This window comes from Mytilus trossulus, chromosome 11, assembly GCF_036588685.1.
Source record: "Mytilus trossulus isolate FHL-02 chromosome 11, PNRI_Mtr1.1.1.hap1, whole genome shotgun sequence".
In the NCBI taxonomy this organism is placed as follows: Eukaryota; Metazoa; Mollusca; class Bivalvia; order Mytilida; family Mytilidae; genus Mytilus; species Mytilus trossulus.
In genome coordinates this window covers 57,697,753-57,724,587 of record NC_086383.1, presented here as the reverse complement: position 1 = coordinate 57,724,587, position 26,835 = coordinate 57,697,753, and the positions used below count along the sequence as shown (strand labels likewise).

Sequence of the window (26,835 nt, the reverse complement as noted above, 5' to 3'; positions counted from 1 at the left end):
AACCAGTTGAAACCCATTCTTACAGTTAAAACAGTTATAAAAACCATGTAAACCTTGGACACCGATTGTCCGTCAATGAAATCGAATTTAAATGTTAAATAAAGTTTCAAAAATATTCAATTCACTAATATCTAAAAATATCTGAAATGGTGATTGAATGATAGCAGATAAAAATGAGGAAAACTTAAATTCATATAATGGGCAATATCTTTGTTGATGAGTGTATTTGTAGATGAGAAATATCAGATCTCTTTTAATCTTAATCTTAAAACTGAAATAATATATTTTATCATACATTTAATATTCAATGAGGCCTCATTACAATTGACATTTCAATTCTCATTTATGTTATAGTGCATATGTCGTCCATATTGGATAGTTGTTCTAATAAAACTTTGCAGTAGTTGCTTTCAGGCTATTGCACAAGGTTTCGACGTTCTCTTTTTCTGACCCTGTGGTTTCTTGGGAATTGCACCCATGTCCGAAGAGTGTCCAAGAGTATTCAGATCAACATTCTTAAGAAATTCTTGTAAACAACGTGCTCCTCTCCCAACATTTGCTAAAGCCTGTACCAGTAACCGTATTGTAGGTTTTACTGTTCTGTCTTCTCTCCATGCGAATAATACCTCTCTATTCTGAGCTGCTAGATCTCTAGGGTTATTACTCTTGATATTTTCAAGGGTTCCAATTGACAACCCAACTTCAGCGCCAAGTTGAAAGAATACCTGACCAATTTGTGGTGCTAATGCATCCAAGATCCCTTCTGTTGGAATACAATCTAGGTATTCCAAAGGAATTTCTGAAATTTCAGTATTGTAGATAGTTTGACAATTATTTTGAAATAAAGCCTAGCCCGAACCATTGTAAAAATACTATTTGTCCTAAGGAACCAAATCCTACATCAGGAGACCTCGACAAATTTGTCATTTGTTTTTTTTAAAGCTCACTGATTTCAAAATTTTCGCAATATAGATGTTTTAGCCTGAAATGATTGCAAGGTATAACAAATATCTCTAAGCTTTAAAAGTACTGTTTCAAACTCTAGCGATGTTTTCATTTTTGCTTAGCGTTTGTTAAGAATGCAAATATATTTAATGCGCATAGAAAGTGACATTTTAACAAGGTATATGTACAGTTTAACTAAATATGTTTGTTTACAATTTAAATACAACATAGCCGAAATTACGCTTCCCTTTTTACCCAGTTTATACTAGTGGTTTAAAAAGTACTAACATACTTTATCTATATTTTTTAATGAAATGGTGAAACTAGTATACGTTTATGAGATAGCAATAACCAAGTAATGGACACGTTTGGGGGATTGGACACGTTTGAGGGGTAGTTGAAAAATGGACACGTTTGGGTGTTTACAAAAATGACACGCTTTGGCGCCCTTTTGCATCTATACAAGTTTTGTAGTTCAGTGACGTCACGTGGACACGTTTGGGGGGAAGGACACGTTTCTGAGTGTTACAAATATATTAATGATTAATAATTGTTCTTATTTTTGGCAAAAGGACGCATTTTTGGCGCAAACGGATCTCTCCCGTAATTCATTGGTTGACGTTTGTTTATGTGTTACATCTTTCTTTTTCGTTCATTAGTTGTACATAAATAAGGCCGTTAGTTTTCTCGTTTGAATTGTTTTACATTGTCATTTCAGGGTCTTTTATACCTGACCATGCAATGGGCTTTGCTTATTGGTGAAGGCTGTACGTTGACCAATAGTTGTTGATATCTGTCATGTTGGTCTCTTGTGGAGAGTTGTCTCATTGGCAATTATACCACATCTTCTTTTTTTTGTATTTATACATGTATTATTATAATTATATATAATTATAATAACACAATTTAAAAAAAATATATTATTTTATTTATTTCATTAAAGTTTCTGTAATATATATATGTAAACAAGTTTGTGGGAATACATTTTTTTCCTTTCTTTTTTAACTCTTTGTGTTGCACAATGTTAACATGGTTAAGGATACTTAACTGATTATTAAGAACTTTCTAATGGCATACAATTTATACAATTGAAACTTACATTAAATTTAGCATTAAAGAAGCAACTTTTCTACAGACTCATGTTTTATTGTGGATTTTTTTCTTTTAAAATCATAAAAATGGTCCCTTTTATTAAAAATAATAATTCAATAGAAACAATTCCTTAATTAAATGTTGTTAAAATTGCTATAAAAACACAGAGGGCTAATTTGTTTATTTAATATTTTTATCTAAATTCACATTTCGCCTTAGTTCAATTCCCATCTGGCCTTAGTATATTTTTTTACCTTTTTACCTGGAATTCACAGCTAAGGCGAAACGAGAACACACTGTGCTAATCTGATGAGCTCTCAAAGGTATGTATACATATTTGCTACTCTGGAGTACTCATTTGTTTTTTCTTATTCCAGTTAGTCTTGTTTATTTAACATAACATACTATATTTCTGTTATAAATACCAAAGTTGTGTTCTTTGAAAAATTTAGGTGGCAAAAAAAAAGATTTAGGGGGAAAAAGGGAGAGATGGATCTTGTTGAAAAAACTAAGTTTCTCATTTGGGAAATCACTGAAGCATGACTTGAGCGGACCCCTTATCAGGCAGTCAGTGCGTTTCCCTTATGCAATACCTGGATCCGCCACTGCAAAACCTTAGGACTTTGTCATGCTTTTCTTAGTCTCAAGGTCACTTGGTGTTGGATAGGATGTTCTCATTGAAATGTTGGTTTTGGTGTGGCAGGAAAAATAAAAGGCAAATTATAGTTCTGAAATCGCTGTTTAATTTTACCTTTAACAAATCGTTCCGAAGGGGTTTTAAACCATTGTGATGACAGCAGGACACTTTCTCATGAATCTGTCTGTTGAGCTCATCAAGATATGATTCCCGCCAAAAGAAAATACAGAATTTCCCCTCAAACATGGAACTTTGATAATGACCAAAAAGGGAAGCAAGAACGTACCTACAGTTAGGTTTGAGTCTAAAAACATCAGTACTAGAGATCTAATATACATAGTGTATGTGTCTCTGATAAGGTTGCTACTTACTAGGAACTTACTAATAAATCAAGAGTTCAAAGTTGTGAAGTTGAAAGCACTTCGAAAATTTTAATATTTCTATTACCAGTTGGTTGACTGTTTTACAGATGAAGACGGACATGTTACATTGTTGTAACCACAAATCTGTCCTCTTACCCTGGAATTCGATCTACTGAATTAGACTTATCACCGAGTTTGGACTTACATGCATGAGCAACACTACACGGGTGCCACAGGTGGAGTAGGATATGCTAACCCTTCTAGAGTACCTTAAATCAGCCCCGGTCAGTTAAGGTGGGGTTCGTATTGCCTATTCTTTAGTTTTCAATGTTGTCTTTAATGTATTGTAGTTGGTCTTTTTGTCGTTTTCGTCTTTTGTAGTGGCATTGTCAGGTTGTTTTCGTCTTTTGTAGTGGCATTGTCAGGTTGTTTTCGTCTTTTGTAGTGGCATTGTCAGGTTGTTTTCGTCTTTTGTAGTGGCATTGTCAGGTTGTTTTCAACTGAGGATTTTTAATATCCATCTTTATTGGTTTACCCAATATCTGGTGAAGGAACATCACAGTAAAAAATGCGAGAAGAACTGAAACCATGATATGGAAACCAGAAAATCGTCCCTCATGTCGATTGTTTGTGTGTAAAGTTCCCTGTGTTTAAATGAAATATCTACGTCTAGTGGAAAGGACAATGTGACAGTTCGTAACATCACAGAAACAAGACTGCTATTTAAGCGGCACAATTTGGGCCCATAGCAGCCGGTGACCTACAACCTATCCATGAACTTTAATTGCTGAAACATAAATTTACATAAATGTTGTCGAGGAGAAAATTTAAAGTTTTAATCATCTCATCACATCTCCAGTATAAAGTAAAGCATATTCATACTGGTTATAGCAAAATAAATTAGCAATTAGATTTTTCAAACGACTTTTTAATACATTGGAAAACTTTTGTTTGATAAGATGATAGAGTGAACTGAAGTATTCCACAAGAGACATATAATTTAGTCTGCAAACTTACTAGTCTAGTAATTTCAGAGACATATATACTAGGTAGCCTATATTTGATATCTGGTACTGATTAATATTTTGAGACTCAAACCTTACTTTAGGTACGTTATCTTTTCCCTTTTTGGTCATTAGCGAAATTATGTGTTTGAAGGGGAAATTATTATTTTGGCGGGAACTACATCTTGATGAGCTCATCAGACAGATTTCTGAGAGAGTGTCCTGCTGTCATCACATTGATAAATCCCTATGAAACAATTTGTTGAAGGTAGAATTAAACAAATGTTTTATGATTTAATTTGCCCGTTATTTGTCCTGCCACACCTATTAAAACGATCATCAAACCAACATTTGAAACATTCAGTGATTCACTGGCGGATCCAGAATTTTTCACAAGTGGGGGCCCACTGACTGCCTAAGAGGGCGCCCGCTCCAGTCACGCTTCAGTGATTCCCTATATAAGCAACCATTTTTTTCCAAAAATGGGGGCCCGGGCCTCCTGCGCCCCCTCCCTATATCCGCCTCTGACATTTCAATGAGCTATCGGATATCCAACTCCAAGAATCCAAGACCAAGTGACCTTGAGACTAAGAATACATTACCAACCTACAAAATACAATGGTTTTGAAGTGGCTGGTCCAGTTATTTCATAAGTGGGGACCCATGTGAGTGCATATTAAAGAGGGGTCTACTCCAGTCATGCTTCAGTGATTCCCTAACTAATCAACCAAAATCGTTCCCTCCCCCTAAATCTCACCACCAAATTTTGCAAGGAACAACAAGATTATAGTGAGTTATGTTAAAAAATGAACAAGACTGACTGGAATTACTGTGGCCAGTGGCGGATCGAGAAATTTTCATAAGTGGGGGCCCGTTGACTGCTTAAGAGGGGGCCCACTCCGGGCATGCTTCAGTGATTCCCTATATAAGCAACCAAATTTTTCCGAGAAAAGGGCCCCCCTAAATCCGCCTCTGGTGGCAGATCCAGGGTAAGGGTTTTTTTGGGACAATCAATGCATTTGAATCAGGACATATAGTTAGAACCCTCCCCCCCTTTTGTCTTGGGTTGAGAAACCCCTCTATTTAAAATTCCTGGATCCGCCCCTGAATAAGACCAAAAATTTGGAGGGTTTGGGGGGGGGGTGTTGCCCCCCCCCTTTTATTCGACCATCAATGCATTTGAATGGGGACATATCACGTGGGACATATAGTTGAAACCAACCCTTTATCCTTGGTTGAGAACCCCCTTTTAAAAATAGCTGGATCCGCCCTGCTATGTATCAGATTAGCACCTGTCTATTTTTAGGGAGCTACCTTTTCAGTTTTAGGAAGAGGCTAGGATGAAATTTGAAAAAAGGCAGGATAGGAGTTTTAAAGGAAGGATGGCAATTTATGTAAAACAAGAATATGTCACCAGTACACGGATGCCCCACTCCAACTTTCATTTTCTAATTTCAGTGGACCGTGAAATTGGGGTCAGAACTCTAATTTGGCATTAAGGTAGCACTCCACAGTTAGAGAATAAAATCAAAATGAGCCACAAAATGTTTTATCATATCCTATTCCTGGATTTCTAATACATAAACCTAACTGTGTGTGTTGTACATGTGCATATGCTTGTAATCAGTATCTTCCATAGATTTGATTTTCAAAAGTTAAAAGGGTGAATTTTTTTTTTATGTGTATCCATGGCAACATTCTGCATTTATTTACATAAAATATTACAAAAAGGGGGGTGAAGATGTCACGTATCCCCCCAAAATTTGGATCAAACTAGAATTTCAATGCCTTGAGTGATACCTTTTTATACGATCCCCAAAAAAATTTGGGATCGTATAATGGTATGATGTCGTCGTCTGCGTCGTCGTCCGAAGACACATTGGTTTCCGGATAATAACTTTAGTTTAAGTGAATAGATCTAAAGTTATGAAATTTTTAGAAGGTTCAATACCACAACATGAAGGTTGGGATTAATTTTGGGGATGATGGTCCCAACTGTTTAGACATTTCTTTTTCATTTGCCCTAAGTACAATGATGTAAGACAGATCCTTCTTGATTCCATTATCTCCATTGCTGATAATGTTGATATAAATATTGAATTATTACTTTTTGGAAACAGATTATTTTCATATGATATGAATATTGCTATTTTTAAATCTGTTCATAAATATATCAGTGACACTCATCGTTTTGTTTAAAACTTACCTTTTTTTTGTTTCATTTATTTTTATTTTTTATTTTCTTTCTTCTCCACTTAAACATTAATTCATTTTACCCACTAAGCAAGCTTAGTGTCTCTTTCAAGCCATATATATATATATATTTCTAATGACTTATAAAGGATATTTGCATGTTTCAAGGTTCTTGAATACATGATGAGTAATTGCCTATATATACTCTTAAAATATACTTTGCATTTAGTAAGCAACACTGTAAACATTTATTTTCTCGTGTGTGCTCATAAGTAGCATGCATGTTCCACTATATTGCATTATTTTAAATACAGTTGTTATAATTGAGTTATACCTTGAACATGTAATATGGAGAGAGCTTTTATAGGCTGTGCCTGTTGCTCAATCCTTTTCATATCTTAATGAATAAAATATGTTTAAAATCAAAAACCAACTGTTTATGGGGCCAAAGTTTAGGAATTAAGGGCGAAAAAGGGGCCAAAACAAGCATTTTTCTAGTTTCCAGACAATAACTTGTGTGTAATTGTATGGATCTCTCTGAAATTGTACCACAACGTACCATATAACAAAGGGGAGGCTGGGATAAAGTTTTGGGTTAATTGCCGGAAATATGTAAGATATTTAGGGGCATAAAAAGGGCCAAAAAGAAGCATGTTTCTAGTTTTTAAACAAGCATGATGATAACTTGTGTTTAAGTGTATGGATCTCTCTGAAATTGTACTACAAGGTTCAATACTACAAAAGAAAGCATGGGATTGAGTTTAAGGGTTATTGCTCCAATGGGGGTTTCAAAAAGTGGGGGGGATTTTTTGTTTACCATTTTTTTAAGGGATTCCTTTTTTTCAAAATTTTTCAATTTTCAAATTTTGAAAAGTTTCAAAAAGAAATATTCAATTGCACAGTATTGTGCAATAGATTTGTAAAATCTTTGACCACATTATTTTGTGACAAAAACTCATATTATGTAAAAAAAAAATTATCACAATCCAAATTCAGACAGAATCAAGCTTGAATATTGTGATAATATTTACCCCAGCTGTTCAGGATTCGACCACTGGGGTCGTATATAGCTGTGCCCTGCGGAGCACCTGGTTAGAAACTGTTGACATACATCTCCCTTATGATCAAATAAAAAATGGGTTCCTTTCGCCTCATATTTTCGTAAAAACTAATCACAAAGTTCATGCAATAAAAAGTTTGAAAAAAAAAACCCAAAAAAAACATTACAATAATTGCCGGACCAATGTATGGTACGGACATGCAAATACGGACTGTCATACAGAAAACAGCCTATATTACATACATTATATAATCTTGATGTTCATATAAACCCCATACGAAGGCTATTTTGATACTCAGCTATCCAAAAATGAATTTTATTGCACACTAGCTCTCATATTTGAAAACTCCACAGGGGCCAAAATGCGAAACTACACACCTAACTGTGGAGTGCTACCTTAAGGTGAAATTTTTCACCTCCTGCCTCAATTTGTAGTATATTTTCTGTGTTCCCTTTGGGGTATCTAGTTTAAAAAATGTGTCCGGTGACCCGGCCATCCAACCAAAATGGCTGCCAGGGCTAATAATAGAACATAGGGGTAAAATGCAGTATTTGGCTTATAACTCAAAAACCGAAGCATTAAGAGAAAATCTGACAGGGTTTAATTGTTTATCAGGTCAAGATCTATCTGCCCTGATATTTTCACATGGATCGGACAACCCGTTGTTAGGTTACTGTCCTGAATTGGTAATTTTGAGGAAATTTTGCCGTTTTTTGTTATTATCTTGAATATTATTATAGATAGAGATAAACTGTATACAGCAATAACGTTCAGCAAAATAAGATCTACAAATAAGTTTGCATGACCAAAAAAGTCAATTGACCCCTTAAGGAGTTTTTGCCCTTTATAGTTAATTTTTAAACATTTTTCATAAATTTTTGTAAATTTTTAGAAAATATTTCCACTGTAATTACTGGGCCAAGTTTGATGGTCAGGCTTTAAAACTGACCATGACCTCATTTCATGGTTTAGTTTTTATGGTTTGGATGTTAAGAATGTTAAATGTAAGTCTATATTTCACAGATGCTATAAATCACTAAATTTTGTGTATGGAATGTCAGTTTGTTGGGTGTTCATCATCTGTCTGGCTTGGTTAATTTGTCTGTGACTTCATTGTCAAAGGTTATATGGAAAATGGAAAGTTTGTGTGATACTTGTATTTGTAGTAAAACCTTCATACATGTATATAGGCAAAGCAGACATGACATTTCACATATGTGCACAGTCACTCTTGTTTACATCTGACACCATTGATCATGTCTACCATATTGATTATACACATGTAGCTGCTTTTTGATAACAAAAGTCTGACAACTATTAACAATTGTTATAATTCATTTGATAATACTAGGTATTATAGTCTTGTATAACATGTGTAATGTACGATAACCAGAATAAGGAGATGTGGTATGAATTTCAATAAGACGACCATCAACCGTAGACCAAGTTATGTAATTGTTAGTAACTGCACATCCTTCAACAATGAGCAAAATCAGTACATGTACCGCATAAGTGTGATAATGAAAAACCTATAACGGGCCTAGCCATATTGGATGATGTAACACAATGTAAACAAGTTCATATGAGAAACCCAAGTTTGATTTTTTATACAAAAGCAACATTGATACATAAGTGATGACACATATATTGTGGTTAACCAAAGACTTATACCTGACCGTGTATCATCGCACAGGGGATATAGGTACTAACCAAGCGGGCATGATCGATTTTGAACTGACACGGTAACGAAAATCTTTGTTTTATTTTATCAACATTCAGTGTACATTTCTCAACATCTGAAATTCCTGCTCCAAAATAATTTTCGCATCGATTTTTTCCTATTTATAAGACAACTTTTATATTCTAATAAAAACAATTAACTTGTAAATGTGCAAATAGTTGTGAATGTCAACACCAACTTATCAATTTCGTTACAATTGTCGAGACATTTACATGTTTTATCGGAAGGAAAGCTAATACAGGGCAAAAGTAATAGTTACCAATCAAAAAACCTACCTGTGATTACTCATTCTTTGAAACTTTTTGAGTATGAAATTTTGTTTTTGTGTACGGTGTACAGCAACTTAACTATAAACCGTACAGAAGGATTTATGTGGTCAGCTAAATACCGTACACAACAATTCTTTTCGGAAGAAAATATCGAAAAAAACATATGCATGAAAGATTTCAATGCCAATTATTGATACAGCTATACTTATTACCCACGCACAGTGGCCTTCTATCAGAAAAAGAGTTGCAATGAATATTGATTATATGATTAAATAATTTGAATTTGAAAAATTGAAATGGGAAGAATATTTTGGATAAACGTTAGTACGACATCTGATCAACTGAAACCACATAAGAGAATTCGATGTCAGTCTATAGAAATTAATAAGATCGGAGTTTAAAGAATACAACAAGTTCTAAACCGTGATGTGAATAAATTAAAGAAGATTTGATTTCCGTGTCTGAAACAATGCGAGTTTTCTTGTTTTGAACATTTGAAATTTCACTGGCGCTAGTTATTTTGTCGGGTCTTGTACAGTACGTCCATCTACATTTTGTACTAGTATCTACAAATACTTTTTTTACAAAATATGTATGGAAGATTGGTTGAGAAAAATCCGGTGAAAATATGTTTTTTTTTCTCGCGAGTGATAATATTTTTTTACCTCAATCATGAATGCTTAAGTGCTATTTACATGTATCATGTGTATCAAGTACATTTGAACTTCAAATAGACCATTCGGTACAATATACAGTACAAAGTAGAGTTAATTTTGAACAAAAAAAAAATGAAATACGGTAAAATAAAATAAATTAAATTTAGATAGATTTAATTTTTTTTCATAGCTGCAAAAGATGTGTTAAATGTTCATCATAGCTTTGATTTTTTTTTTGTATGTATAGAAATCAAAATGGTTAATACGGCAATATTTATAATTTTGCAAGAAAGAAAAAATGTAGCCCCAAATATAAGCTCAGAATAAGTGTGTGAAATAAGCCCTCAAGAAAATATTAAGCAGTTTAATATGGGGATAAGTTTGACAAGTGTGTATATTAGGAGTTCCCCGCTAGGTTTAGAGTATATCATGTATGTTGACCGTTATTATGAAGTAATGTGCTTCGTAAAACTACGGGTATTGAAAACTACCTTGTATGCATGAATGATTTCACACCTAACTAATTTAAAAAAGAAAATAATTAAATATGTTATTTAGATAATTAAAATGAAGGTAAAATGAGATAAAATATTTAAAGAAATAAATTTTAATATAAATTCATATAAAACTAAGTGAATCTTCTTCGTAATTGTAGAAAATAATTAATTCGTGTATAAAGCTTTTTGTATAAAAAGATATAATTAGAAAGTCTATAATGTTATGTAACTTTCAATATATAAGTATTAGATGTGAAATTCTTCTTATTTGACACTTAGCGACATAAATAAGGTTTGACAGCTTAAACTCTTAGAAGTATTTCCTTTAGCAAATAATATCTAATTCTTTTCTATTGTTCACCTAGAATTCTATCTAACCAAATAATCGGATTTCCCTAATGGCCGTAAAAACAAAGTATTAAGTAATTAAAAATAGTAACCCCAAATTATGTTAAAATGTAAATTAGTTTAAAAGAGATCAACCAATAGAAACTGTCCTTATAAAAAGAAGTATTCTAAAAGTAATTTTGATTGGTGAATAAAACAAGTCCAACCAGCACGTGATCTTAGGGTTTAAAATAGGAAACCCTAAGGAATCAAACATTAATTTACTCGTATGGTTGGACTCGAAATAAACATATATAGACATCTTTGTTTTATTCACCAGGGCCCAGTTTCACGAAGCTGTCTTAGGATTAAGACATGTCTTAGGATGGTCTTACGACATATCTTAGTCCTAAGTGGGTTTCACAAAGCGGTCCTAAATTAGGAAATCTCTTAAAGTTGGTCATAAAGTTAGGACAACGCGAGAGGTGTCTTATGATGGTCTTAGGATAGGTATACGTTTATTTATATAAATTACACTCATTTTTTATATTAATTTTGAAAAAATATCTTATTATTATCTAATTATCTATTCTCCTGTTCCTGCTTAAAACATATATACATTGACGGATTATCAGGATTTGTCAACAATGAAAATTCGATGTATTGATATAAAAATTGCACGTTTTTATCTCTTAACCTTTTATAACCAATAAAGTCGAAATTGAATTCAACTCACTTGTACCAAAACAATGTCATAATTTTATATTCTTTTTTCTTAATTTTGCATTGAAAATTTCATATTTATATTGATGTATTGTTTAAAGATAATTTATATATAAATTACTTTTATTTTTTTATATTTATTTTGCAAATTATGTCATTATATTAATCAATACGTTTAGAATAATTTATAGTAAGACATACTACATTTACATGATTTTTTCCTGTAGATCATATTTATATTTGAAAATTTAAAGAACTTGCGACAGGTTTAGGATGTCTTAGCTAAGATGATCATAAGACAGCTTCGAGACGAGGTCTGAGATATGTCCTAGGATAGTCATAAGAGGATCATAAGACATGTCCTAAGATATGTCTTATGAAATGTCTTAGGATAGCTTCGTGAAACCGGCCCCAGGTTCGTAAACTTATACATTTTGTTTAGTGAAAAATTAAACGTAACCATTGCAACGTTTTAATGTAATAATTTTATAACAGAAATCTTAAGTATTATTAAAGTCACCATTAATATCATGATAAACTATTTTAATTAATTGATAAAGTATTTTGATAATTGTTAATTCAATTTCATTTTAAGAATCAAACTCTTTATTTCATATTTATGTATTTGATTAATTTACTCGTATGGTTGGACTCGAAATAAACATATATAGACATCTTTGTTTTATTCACCAGGAGTCCTCGAAAGAACGCGAACGACAGTCCCCCAAACTCTTGTAGTTAAGAATAGTGAGAACAGACATGTAAAGCTGTGAAACACATTTAACCCTTCAACGGGAAAGGGGAGGCAACTGCCTTAGTCTGCGCTTCCCCCCTCTTTTCCGCATAACATAATATTGAAAAATTGTAAACTGTTAATACAGTTAAGGATACATGTACATTTGGTTACGAATATATTGGGTAACCTTTTTCGATTTATATCTGTTATTAGTAGTTATCTATTATCTAGTGAAATGGCACGTATCTAGTGCTGGTTCCGATTTTATTTGTTCGAAGATATTAGAGGCGAGGGAGTGTTAAACAATTATATAAATTCAGCATATTCACTAAATAACCGAGGAATACAAAAAATGTGTTCAGCGGCAAATATTTCAAAATACTAATTTTTTTTTAAATCAATATCTATCTACAATTAATGTATTAAATGGGAGTGATAGTTGTTTCTCTTTGTCACAACCTTATATTTCACACGGTAAAATTGTTTTACAAATAATTTAACCTATATCGCTGACTGTCAGACATTTTGTATCCGTGACTTTTAAGTCGACATGACGATCAATGTTTGGAAGTTGCTACGCTTATAAATTAGCTATGACTATACAATGGTTGTAACTATCATATTTTTACTGTTACAACCTTTTCAGCGTTTAAACAGTTTGTTTAAAACTGTTTCAACGTTTTCCGTGTTGGGACAGTTACTACATAACTGTTACAACTTTCAAATGGTTGCATCAGTTTTATTACGACTGTAACAACCCTTTAGGCGTTTAATCAGTTTATTCATGACTGTTGAGTTGGGACAGTTGTAAATCAACTGTTACAACTTTGAAATAGTTGTATCAGTCCTTTATTGACTGTGACAGTTATTCCTTGCGTTGTGGCAGTCGATTTATGTTAAAGACAAACAATTTTAAAGTTGGGACAGTTACAAAATAACTGCAGCAGTGAAATTTAACAACTGTTACAACTTTAACAAACATTATTAGTCTTCGAACGACTGTTACTAGTATGGACAGTTGTTTTTTCGTCCAGTAGTGAAAGCATTCTCTAAATCATGGTGTTTACATCGCAAGAACCACAACTATTATACCTCCTTAGAGAGGACAATTATTTTTCGCGTTTATCTAAATGTAAACTACGATTATTCTACTTTAATATATAGAGACTTTCTGTATTCTGTCTACTGTTTTCTTTGAAATGTTTACTATTTAAGGGGTCAAACCAGTTGCATCTTTTTATTAAAATAAGTAAAACATGTTGAAACAAGAATGTGTCTATAGTACACGGATGCCACATCGGCATTATATTATTACTAAGTTTCGAGTTGATTGGACTTCAACTTTATCAAAATCTACCTCGACCAAAAACTTGAACCTGAAGCGGGACAGACGGACGGACGGACGAACGAAGGAACGAGTCGAACGCTGCACAGATAAATAGGAGGGGCATAAACAATTATTGTTGAAAGTGGAAGTAGTGATTTGGCACAAAATGAAAGTAAGGTAAAGATTAGAGAGAGGCAGGACCTTTGTCGGAACGTCGGAATCGGGTGTTTAAAGCTCGGGATTTGGGGATTGATCCGGGAATATATTTTTCGATTTCGGGATTTCGGGTTATGACTTTCTTTAAATTCTGCATCTCGGGATTTCATGTTTTTAAGCCCGGGATTTCGGAACCTGAGGACCCCTCCGACCACCCTTCAAATTAGCCGAAGTCGGTCTTAGTCATTTATACAAGATGCATATCCTACCATTGGCATTTAATAAGAAAGCACTGATGGATTGTTCTAGAAGCATATTTTATTAGACTAATAATGGTCTATATATAAGCAATTACTTTTTTTTCATGTTTGAAGCGGCGTAAAATTTTAATTTAATTTGACTTTTACCAAAAGATGCATTGTAGCAAAGGAGAAGAATAATTGTAGCCTGAGGCCAGAAACACGAACATAATTGAATTAAACATAAAAGAAACAAATATCGGACTTTGGAAAAAGGGAGAGGGCTTATGATACCTTTCAAGTAATGAAATTCTCCGTACAAAATATCTTTTACAAAAAGTCATCCAAAAACAGTTCACAAGCCGTATATGCCCGCGATTTCGCGGGTGTGTTCTTGTAACATTTAAAACTGATCCAGTCAGGTGAACCAGTCACAGATAATTGAATTCTAGTCAAATCGGCACTTGGTTAAATCGGCACCTGGTCAAATCTGCACCCAGTATAGTCAAATCGGCACCTAGTCAAATTGGCACCTGGTTAAACATGTTAAATCGGCACCTGATGTAGTAATTTTGGCACCCATGTTAAATATGTCTAATATATATTTAATATCAATTAATATATATTTTTTTGCAATATTCTAAGCAAAACGATTAAAATAAAGAAGGGGTTGTGCCAAAATATTGACGAATTTACATTTTCGGGGGGGTTTTGTATGCCATTTTTTCGGTCTAATTAATGTGAGTGTATTAAAGGAGTAAAATTATTTTTTATGCATGTTTCATCCAGTTTAGCATGCTGTATGATTGTTGGTTTAATGCTGTTTAAACTTTCCTGCAAAGCGACCTTAGAATTGCGTATAATTTTTCGATAATAAGTGATACTAATGAAAAGGGCTCATGGTTTTCCCTATCACTACTTCTAACTTTCTCATGATTAAATAAGGTAGCACAATACAAAGATTTTATAACTACAACTTCCAAGTTTTAAAATGCTGTAACTTTCTTAATAATGCTTGAACATTTATAAAAGTGGTAGTTTTGGATAGCTAACAGATTACTCTTTCAAATAAATGCAATGTTAGTATTATGCAACAATTATGTAACCAATTATAATGTTAACTGTGTCTAAAATATTTTTCACCAAATTTCCACGTTCAAATGAAATTAGCTTCTGCATAGGTATCCCTAGAGGGTTGGTTTTATTATATGTTGTTCCTATGGCCATTATCTACAAAAGGGTGTCTCAGATTTCAGATAGAATGTATAGAACAAATATTACACCTAATTGAACATTATCTTCTTTTATGTGGTTATGATGATTACACTAATTAGAGATTTATGAGAGAATGGAGCACCATAGAGACAATCTGAGACACCCTTTTGAAGCCCATGATGTGTTGATTAGGATTCCGTTAAATTTTTTAGTATAGTTAAAGAGATGATAGAGCTAAATTCATTCAAGTGAACTTACCTAGATTTTGCCACTAATTACATAATAATTGATTACATAATGATTGCATAATAAAAATATTGTATTCATTTAAAAGATTTATCTTTTATCTATCTATATATACCTCTTTTATTATTTTCTATGCATTTATAAGAAAGTTACAGCATTTCAAAGGTTAGTGATTGGAAGTAAAAAAAATCTTTGTATTGTGCTACCTTAAACAACATCTTGCGTAATGGCTTCACCTTGGCGGATCCAAGGGTGGGGGGGGGGGGGGTAGGGGGTTCCGGGGGTTGGAACCCCCTTTTTTTGGCCGATCAATGCATTTGAATGGGAGCATATAGTAGGAAACCCCCCTCCTTTTTACTCTGGGTTGGGACCCCCCTTTTTCAAATGGCTGGATCCGCCCCTGCTTCATTGTTTTTTATTTAGTTTTTCAGTGAAGAAAAAAACATCAATAACTACTTGTATATATATATATATAGAGAGAGAGAGTTGCAGCTCTTTTAATAATATAGCAAGACATTGGTTTGGTTGACTTTTCAATCAACAAAGATTTGTATAGCCTGACTAGTCTAGTGAATTCTTAAAGTTTATTAATTGAAAAAGAAAACTAATCAAAACAACAGTCTGAATTATCCTTCTTCTTCTTCTCTCCGTATGAGCTTCCTTTATAAGGAACACCAAGGATTATCTCCAAGTAAAAGTACTATTTACACATTAAAATATATATATATGTTATATATATTTTAAAAGTTAATATCCACCAGTATAATACACAGTAAAAAAAAAAAAAAAACTTTTCTATTTACACATAAAAACCGAGTGTCTTTCATAAACGTTAAAACACAATTTATACGGAATAAAAACTGTTTGTTTCAGACCGTCAACCATCCATTGCCTCAAGCAACTTTAAGCGTTTGATATACAGTTTATAACACATCTCCCTTGTTTTGGTTTCTATCATGTTCATTATCTTGTCGTCTCTTAGTGTTTGTGAGAAATGCCTACAGTCTATAATTAGCCTGATGATACTTGATTTAGATTGAAAGACACTGTGCCAGACTTCAGCTGTTATATGTTGAGTAACATAGGTCTTGATTGGTTGAAAGTATGTAATTCTAATATTTGATAAAATTGGACACTCCAGGAGAAAATGAAAGATATTTTCCTCAGAAAGATTACATAATTGGCAGACTGAAGAAGGTGCTTGATTAAATTTCGCTCGATCAGAATTCAGGATAAAGGTTCCTGAAATTATTCTAGCTTTAATAATAGCTTTTCGAACTTCGGCTTTTGTCTTGTCAAATATAGTCCATACTGGATGATTTTTGCCAACAAGAAGATGTTAAGTATCCATATGTTTTAGAGTTGATTTAGATTCTGCGTCGTCCCTTAATGTATTTTGCCAGTATGTGTTCAGATGCTTCGTTACAAGAGATTTCCATTTCAATTTTGAGGGAAGAGTTTCTTGGAGAAGATGAATTGGAGGCAGTCCATACTTTAACAGGATTTCTCGAATTGTTGAGAAGAAGCTGTTTGGGTTGTCATAGTTGACCGACATTTGTCTGATGATGATATCATCAACTCTTTGAACATTTGAAGACAGTAGATTATGTAGAAAAGACAGTTGCTTTTTGTGTAGTTCAGCTTCTATTGGCAATCCACCAATTAAAAGATATATTGCAGCTATAGCCGTGCGTTGAGGAAGAGATTGAAAATGTCTTAAATTCTTTCTATGAAAAGATTCCAGCTGTGATATATTAGTCTTATTTAGAGGAATGCCTTCCAAACCATAAAGGAGTCTTGGTAGAACATATGTGTTGTAGATTTTATAAGATGTTACTGGATCTAAGCCGTTTGTTCCATGCACCCCAGAGCCAATTAATGCATACAAAGTTCGTCTTGCGAGGTTTATTCTATTGGCCACATTTATTTCTCCTTCCTTTTTCCAACTTCTAGTTATACCTAAATGAGTTGCTTCTTTTGATATTGTAACCGGAGTATCGTATAGAGTCCAGTCAGCATTTGTAACCTTTCCACATGTAACAATTTTTGTTTTTGTAGGATGAATTTTGTAGTGATGTTGTTTAGAATATCTTTCCGAAACGTTGAGCATAATTTGAAGATTGTCTCTATTTGTTTCAATAAAAGCCATATCATCAGCGCATGTAGGAGTACCGACAAAAATATTTCCAGTATTTAAACCTAGAGAGTTTCTTTCTAGTTCTAAAAGTAGGTCTTGTACAAATATTTTGTGGAGATGAGTAGACAAAATCCCACCTTGTCGTACACCTTGGTGGACCGAAAATTTTTCACTAAGATCGCCTTGCCATTTCACTTTTGTTGAGAGATTAGAATATAGATCTTTAATTACCAGCCAAAGGAAAGAAGGAATATTTAAGTCTAATAATTTATTTAGGATAATGTCATTCTGTACCACATCAAAAGCTGATTTAACATCCAAGAAACCCATATAAAATTCATTGTTTTTCCTTGTTTGGTCATATTTTGATTCCGATATAATGAAGCTAGAGATGAGAGGATTTAGGCCTTTAGTGAAGCCAAATTGTAAGTCCGTAATGTTTTGCAGATTGAGTTTAGGTAGAATGCAGTATTCGAAAACTTTTCCCATGACTGGGGTTACTGTAATACCACGGTAACTGTTGACATCAGAGGGATCCTTGTCCTTTTTTAAAACGGGGAAGAGAATGCCAGTCTTGAAAGTGCCTGGAGTCTTTAGAGTTTCTATTATGTTATTGAAAAGTTTTGTAAGATAAGGAGCTATTTCATTTTTGGAGAATTTGAAATGTTCAGCACATAATCCAGATTCATCAGGACTTTTATTCATATTTAATTCTTCAATGGCTTTGATTATATCAGCTGATGTAAAATAGTCAGACGGTATTTCCTGGTCTTCGAGTGTTTTCAACATTTCTTTTTGACGAATTTTGCATAAATTTACATATAAATCATCAAATTGTTCCGGTTTAGGGGCACTCAAATCTTCATAATAGTTTGCGAAAGCTTTCCTTTGGTCAGTCAGAAAAAGATATTCATTTTCATCAGTTTTTATACAGTTTATTGCAGATTGGGAATTATCACCCAAATTTCTTCTGATGAGTTTGTGGAACATTTGTGAGCTAGAAGTGTTCATAATTTTATTATGGATGGTATTTCTGTCGATGGCTTGTTCCATTCGCTGACGTTGACGAAGCTTTTTTTTATGGATTTTTAGTTCAAGAGATAATGGATGGCCAATTGGTTTCCCTAAGTCTGCCCATTTGTTGTAAATAACTTTACACATCCTGAGTAAGACTGTAACTTCAGGGGTAGTTTTCCATTTAGGGCCTTTCAGCTGAGTAATTTTTGACGGAATGGATTGTTGTTGAGCATTAAGAAGCGAATTTGAGATAATATCTATTTGTTTATCAATGTTCAGTTTTGAAGCAACTCATTTGGGATTGTTTCCCTGTATTTCTCTTCATCCCTTTGCTCCCATAAAACTTTCGTTTTAATGGTTTTCTTTTGATTTGTATTGCGGACAAGAAGAGGTATGCTGATATTTGTTTGTAGAATGACTGCACAATGTGCCGGTGTGTTAGCATAGGATTTGTCTAGAATGGAATACTTTTTAGATAAATTATTCCTGTTGGAAAGAATATAATCTATCTGTGACGAACCATGGTGAGCATGATGAAGGAAGGTAGGTTTATTGCCTAGATCTGGTCGAAAAAGAGAAACTTCCTGAACAAATTCCTTCAAAAGTTTATCATGTATGTTTGTTCTTGTCTGAAGAAGGGAGCCATTAAGATCGCCAGCCAGAATTATAACATATTTGGATTGATGTTTTTCAATGATGTCGAAAATTATATCCAGACATTCAGAATATTGGATTTCAGAGTTAGTATTTATTGTAGGCATATATGCATTGATGATACAGAGCATAGGTTCTGTTGCTATTGTTATAGCAATGATTCGTTCATTTCCCACTTCAAGTTTCTTAATTTTGCTTGACCATTGTTTGGGCCACAAGATTGAGACCCCAGCTTGTCCTCTTGGCGCTTAAAAATTTGAAATAGGTTCACTAGTATCGTGACATCTAGTAAAATTATCCAGAGATGGTATTAACTTTGACATAGTTTGTTTTTGAAATTCCCAGAGAAAGTGTTCTTGGAGGCACACAATTGTATTTTGCAGATCCAGTGTATGTAGGTATTGATGATTTGACTTGATACCTTCAATATTACAAGAAAGAATATTTATAGTCTCGTGGACCTCAGTATTACTCTTTGATCTGGAGGATGTTTGAAAAGGCCTGTTTGACGAAAAGGATGATCAGAATTCCCTTTAGTATTGATATTAGAATTTGTTTGATTATCCAAACTTGGCGATACTGGCGAATCCTGAGAGGTAATGTTTATAGAGGAGTGAGAAACTGTTTCATCATGATTTGCATTTGTGTATAAGTCTATGGAATCTGAGAGCAGTTGTAAAGATGTCCCTTCTCGTGTACTTGGTGTAGGGAGGAGTGCAGGACGACACGTCGTGGATAATCCCACTATTGGTTGTCCTGACTTCCCTATCCTATCCCTTAGAGGCAATTGTTTAGTTGTACATAGTTTTCTAGACTTTTGATGAGCAATATGTTGAACTTGGTTAGTTTGATGAAAAGTCCTTTTGTGTTGAGAATGAGAATCCATTATCTGAGAATTGTTTGGCAGATGAGAAGGCTTCCTTTGCGAAGATTGCGAATGAGATTTTTGTTGGGAATTATTCACATGAGCACTAGATTGTCTTGATTGAGTATCAGCATGTGAAACCGGAAATGGACCAATAGGTGGCCCCTGTTGTGGATAGTTGCATTGTTGAGAGTGTTGTACCCGATCATGTAGTCCCCTAGTGTCCATATGGTTAGTTGATGGATAAGCCATATGGATGTTGTTTAGATGAGGCGCATTTGGGTCGTTATAAGCTGGTGGTTGAAATTGATGAACAAATTGATGATGATTGTAGGCTTGAAAAGATGGGATAGGGTGCAGCGGTATGTGGCTAGATGTTGAAGCTGGATGTTGGAAATGGTTAAATGGTGGTGCACCGCAGTGCATATTTGGAGGATGTACCGACATGGGGTAAGCTGATCTTGTTTGCATTGCAAGCTGTGTTGTAAGAGCTGTATTGATGCACATATTTTGAACCATTTGATTTTCGAGCATTCTGATTCGTTGCTCCATTAGTTCATCTCTAATCTTTTGTTGGCAACACGAACTTTGGTTATGTTGACTTTCATTTTGACTATGAACGTCAAGGTTTGAGGAATTTAAAGACAGGCTATTCACTACATTTTTGAGCTGATTAATTTCGTAGTATCTAGACATCTAGTAAAATTATCCAGAGATGGTATTAACTTTGACATAGTTTGTTTTTGAAATTCCCAGAGAAAGTGTTCTTAGTTTAAACATATTTATTTATAGTGGATTGGGAAACAAGTTTTGCAACTTATATTAATCCCCTTCCACTTTGCGTGTGCGAGTGCTGCCTTGTAGCGGCATTAGCCTACTCTTTTTCGAAATCTACAAGGGTGTCTTTAACGTGCAAGAGATGTGGCTCTCTCTTAACACGGGTCAGCCATTTATCGTCCCCGTCCGACGGACTATCATCGTTTCCTCAAGACCATACTTGCAAATGGTGTCAAGGGAGAGCCGAAAATTGAGTTCCTGAAATTTTCATCCCAAACGGGAATCGAACCAGGAACCTTTGTGTTAGTAGTCCGATGCACTAACCACTACACCACGGCTCTCAAAGTGTTCTTGGAGGCACACAATTGTTTTTTGCAGATCCAGTGTATGTAGGTATAAGCTCTTTTTGTTGTTTTATGTTTAATTACCTCAGCATTAATTGGAATGTTCACCTGGTTTTCATTCTGTGAACCACTAGTGTCCGAAGCTGTTGCCAAGGGGAAGTCAGGACAGCTCGTCGTGGATGATCCCACTGTTGGGTGACCCAACTCCCCCTTAGCATCATTAGAAGAGTCTATTGCTGGAGAGTTTGAAATCAACTGTTTATGAGTATTAGAAGATGGGTCAATTATGCTTACATTTGATAATATAGAATCAGAGTGTATATCCTCATTGTCTTGAGTCACTTGACATAGAGTCTCATTTGTGTTTCGGTCTTCATATAACAGATGATTGTTACAGAGCATGCAGATAAAATCCTCCCCCTGGATGCTATTTAAGTTTGTTTTATCTTTGTTTATGCCTGTGCATTCGAAGTGAAGCCAAAAGTTACATTTGTCACATGCTATACCTTCCTCAACAACAAACTCTGAACACATAGGGCAAATTTCGGTTAAAGGTTTGGATATGGATGATTCTAACGGAGTAGATTTTGATGAGCCAGAAGAAATGTCCAGGACTTGTGGAGATGATGAAGGGGACAGTGCAAGGCGACACGTCGTGGATGTTCCCACTGTTGGTTGCCTCGACTTCCCTTTCAGAATGGATGAGGCAGAGTTTCCCAAATTTCTATCTTTATCTTTATAATTAGCTTTTATATCCTCCAGGTAGTTGGCTATTTCATTATTTAAAATGTCAAAAGAATCAAAATGTTTGGATAGGTAAGCACAGAGATCTTTGAAAATGCCATTTACGAATAATTCAACTCTACTGCCATTGACGTTGATCAGGCTAGTTTTATTGTATACATTAACTACATATTTTAGTTGCGAGCCAATTTGTCCGTTATTTTTACGGTTGTAGATTCTGTAAGAGTGATCTACAGTAATGTGAGTTGAGTCAAGATTTTTCTGCTCTTTCACTGCCAAATTGTTGTTGAAGTTTTCAGAAGTGAAATGTGATAATAAGCAGTTTTTTGTAGCCTCAAAAGCTGCTGTGGAGAATTTAATTACGAAGTTTTTGCCAGGTTTCATTTCATATTGAATATGTTGTTTTTGACATGTTTCCTGTTTTATGTCCAAGGCTTTGGAGCGATTGAGAGAGTAGTTTTTACTTCTAGTAGATATATTGTCTAATTTTGAATCTTTGGAGTTGCTTAATTGATGTAACCCTTTTAGCAAGCCTGTAGATTTTGATTTTGGTAATGTTGAAATCATAGCCATATTTAAAGATGTAGGAATGAGCCAATCAAGTATATAATTGTTAGTTTAATTTTAAGGTTGCCAACAGTCTTTGATGATCAGATTTGATATTTTTCTAAGCCAGACTTTTGCCAGACTAGTGCTGGGATGGATGCCGTCTTTGTACAGAGTAAAGTTGTAGTTATGTCTTGTAAGATGCTTCTTTGATTTTGAATTTTTAGACTGATTATGAGAAATATCTACTGAGAACATAGGCGAAGGATTTGTAGCAAGTTGAGTGTTCAGTTCTTTAATGTAGCAATTGAGCTATAAGTATTTCGTCTTGAGGATTGAAAGAAGATGGTTGTTGATGCTTTTGATATTTATTCCATTCTACAATAGAATATATTGGAATTTCCAGAAAAGTTAAATGCGAGTTCGGGTATTTGGCGAGAAGCGTGATAAATTTATCATAAGTGTCAAAAATAGATTGCAGGATATTATCAGTTGGTAAAGCTAACGAGATGAAAGGACGCTTGTATGATGTAAGGTCACAAGTGCCTAGCCAGACATATACATGAATGCTATCCAAACGATCAGTAAGACGTTGAATATTAGATTCAAGCCAAGAATATCCTGCGATAGTGGATCTACCCCGTTCACAGTACCATCTGATTTCGTGGTCAATTTCAGTTTCAGTATGAGTTTTTTAATAATTTCCTTTACTATCGGAGATAAGAATTGGAGTACTTGATTTTTCAGAGGTTATCTCGGGTAATTTCCGTTTCAGATATTTTTCTAATTTTCTCTCGGACATTGATTTCAGCTGGATATTAAAAATTATATGTTGATAAAATGTTTTTGTCACTAAAAATTAATTACGGTTTAAGCACACGGCTAAACGTAAAATATATACGACAGGTTAAAATAAATATGCAAATGTTAAAAGGTAAGAATGATGAATGATGATGAATGAATCTCCGTATTTCCTCGGATAGCGAGATTTGGAATAAATGTTTATATAATAGTAGATGTACAATTGTTGTTCACAAAATTGGTTGTATATTGAAGTTGAAGGAATATTTGTTGAGTTTTGTTGAGGGTTTTTTCAGCAAGCAAAGATGGCGGAATGGTTGACGGTCAATGTGAAAAATGTTATTTGAAAAACTTCGTAGTTTAACACTTTTTCGGGAATAATTATTGGATGAGTTTTGTAGGACTCTAAAGTGCGATGGGGACGCTAAAGTACGATGGTCACGCTAAAGTGCGATGGTCTATGCTAAAGTACGATGCTTCCATACGCTGAAGTGCGATGGTCCGGGAAAATATAGACGTACAAAACGTAGTTGGATTATGACGTTAACAGTCGTTTATACAAACTAAAAATGAACATGCTGGAAGATGAAATAAATAATGGAAGCAAACAGATGCATATTAATGTTTTCGTTTATACAAATCCTTGGTTTACGTTAAAATATTGTCGATTTTATTGCAGAGTATAAACGTCGGTAAAATAAAGGTACACGTTTTCAAGCGTAAATCATAACTTGTCCATTAAAACTTCAGTGTGTATATTGTATTAAAACATAACACTCGCTACGAAAAAGTGGAAAGCTCGAACAACAACCCCCTTCTGTCGTATTTAAATCAAAGCTTGTACAAATAAATTTAATTTATTCCGACAATGACCGAATTTTGTATTTGCAACTGACAAGGGGATGTTCACATTAATAGGCTGCGTAAACGGCAAGCTACACCAATTATTTAATACGCCCCTCGTCCTGAACATGCATTAAATATTTGTCACTGGACGTTAAGCAACCAACAACCAATCCAATACGCCCGAATTGTTAAAAAATAATTTAAATGAAATATAGTATTTTGTGACACCTAAATAACCTTCTTAGCAATGATTACTAGGTCAGTCTTCTAAATTTAGAAACAGTCACATAAGACTACCGGTAAAGTAAAAGCCTATCGCATTATATGTTAAATCATTGCAAACTAGATTTTGCAAAAAGACTTGTTTTTGACATTAGTGCCCTTGAACCTTTCTCTTTTGTTCCATCGCGCTTTAGCGTGCCATACCATCGTACTTTAGCGAACAAACAAACATCGCACTTTAGCGTGAGACACCGTCGTACTTTAGCGTAGACCATCGCACTTTAGCGTGACCATCGCACTTTAGAGTACCATCGCACTTTAGAGTCCTACATATACAATGTGTAAATGTTTTTGCACTAAGGAATGAGTTGTGGTGTGGTGATGACGACTAAAATCTAAAATTTTCTTTCGAATCTTCCTCTCAGACTTTGCTTGCGACCATGCTCTTTCATTCACAACGTAGCACACTTCTGTCGCATGCCGGTTAAACGTCATAGAATGTTGAGAAAACCCTAAGAATAATTAGAAATAGAAAGATCATTTATACATTTTTGAAGTTTATATAGTTTACATCAAATATAATTCGGTGCCGAATTGACTTTAAATAGGTGCCGATTTGACTAGATGCCGATTTAACCAGATGCCGATTTGATTTTTTTTATGGGTGCCGAAATATATAATAACCCCAGATTATTGATTTATTTCCTGTGCATGTAACCCTAAACATCATATAAATGAGGGTTTGGATGGGGATAAATGATCAAAGAATAATGCCCTTAAAAAATGAAGCAATGATAAGGGAAATTTTTTAGAGAGAAAAAAAAGGGGTGAAAATTAAATGTTTATAGAATATTCGAACCCCCCTCCCCATCCCGACCCTCATAAATCGTGATTAGCATGAGATTTTTTTTTTCGATCAAAAGGGGAGAGATTGTACGCTCTAGACGTCTCCTCAGGCCTGGGTCCGCCACTGCAACGGCAACCTCTTCTTCTTCCAGGTAAGGTAGAGATTGTACGCTCTAGACGTCTCCTCAGGCCTGGGTCCGCCACTGCAACTACAACCTCTTCTTCTTCCAGGTAAGGGAGAGATTGTACGCTCTAGACGTCTCCTCAGGCCTGGGTCCGCCACTGCAAAGGCAACCTCTTCTTCTTCCAGGTAAGGGAGAGATTGTACGCTCTATACGTCTCCTCAGGCCTGGGTCCGCCACTGCAACTACAACCTCTTCTTCTTCCAGGTAAGGGAGAGATTGTACGCTCTATACGTCTCCTCAGGCCTGGGCCCGCCACTGCAACTCAACCTCTTCTTCTTCCAGGTAAGGGAGAGATTGTACGCTCTAGACGTCTCCTCAGGCCTGGGTCCGCCACTGCAACTACAACCTCTTGTTCTTCCAGGTAAAGGAGAGATTGTACGCTCTAGACGTCTCCTCAGGCCTGGGTCCGCCACTGCGACTACAACCTCTTTTTTTTCCAGGTAAGGGAGAGATTTTACGCTCTAGACGTCTCCTCAGGCCTGGGTCCGCCACTGCAACTACAACCTCTTTTTTTTCCAGGTAAGGGAGAGATTTTACGCTCTAGACGTCTCCTCAGGCCTGGGTCCGCCACTGCAACGGAAACCTCTTCTTCTTCTAGGTAAGGGAGAGATTGTACGCTCTAGACGTCTCCTCAGGCCTGGGTCCGCCACAGCAACGGCAACCTCTTCTTCTTCCAGGTAAGGGAGAGATTGTACGCTCTAGACGTCTACTCAGGCCTGGGTCCGCCACTGCAACTACAACCTCTTGTTCTTCCAGGTAAAGGAGAGATTGTACGCTCTAGACGTCTCCTCAGGCCTGGGTCCGCCACTGCGACGACAACCTCTTCTTCTTCCAGGTAAAGAAGAGATTGTACTCTCTAGACGTCTCCTCAGGCCTGGGTCCGCCACTGCAACGACAACCTGTTCTTCTTCCAGGTAAGGAACCGGATTCAAAACTGAACGTGATTGGTTCCGTGCGAGAAAAAAAACTCATCCGACTTCAGATTGTCCGGAGAAACAACACCTGAAACGAGTTGTATATTATATTTTTCTTTATATCATATTATTTGTCATTAAATTTTCTTTAAGAATCAGTTTACAGATTTTGATGTGTTGTATGCTTTTTCGTGAATTTAAATTTTAGTGTTCAAAAATGTGTTGCCAGAGTCACGCTAAGAAAGACTTCCGGTCAACTTTTCGGTAAAAAAGCATATTTAAATATATAATGTTTTAATTTTATATGATAGTCTATTACATTAACTTTCAAAATCAGTTTTATTTATTAATTTAGCTTTAGCGGTTCCAGAGATATTAGTTATAATACACCCACTTTTCACTTCCGCGTTTTCCACTTCCGCGTTTAGACCTTCCCGTATATTATACGCATCCATTTCGCGCCCCTGTCAAAAATATGTTTCCTGTGAAAGAAAAAGTAAAACATACAATA

The 26,835-nt window shown here is 34.9% G+C and overlaps 1 protein-coding gene across 1 annotated transcript in view; it reads left to right on the top strand.

Annotated features, from left to right (window-relative positions):
* LOC134691346 (uncharacterized) overlaps positions 1–26,835 on the top strand; it is a 193,419-nt gene that overhangs the window by 63,628 nt on the left and 102,956 nt on the right. The gene's annotated exons all lie outside the window — the stretch shown is intronic.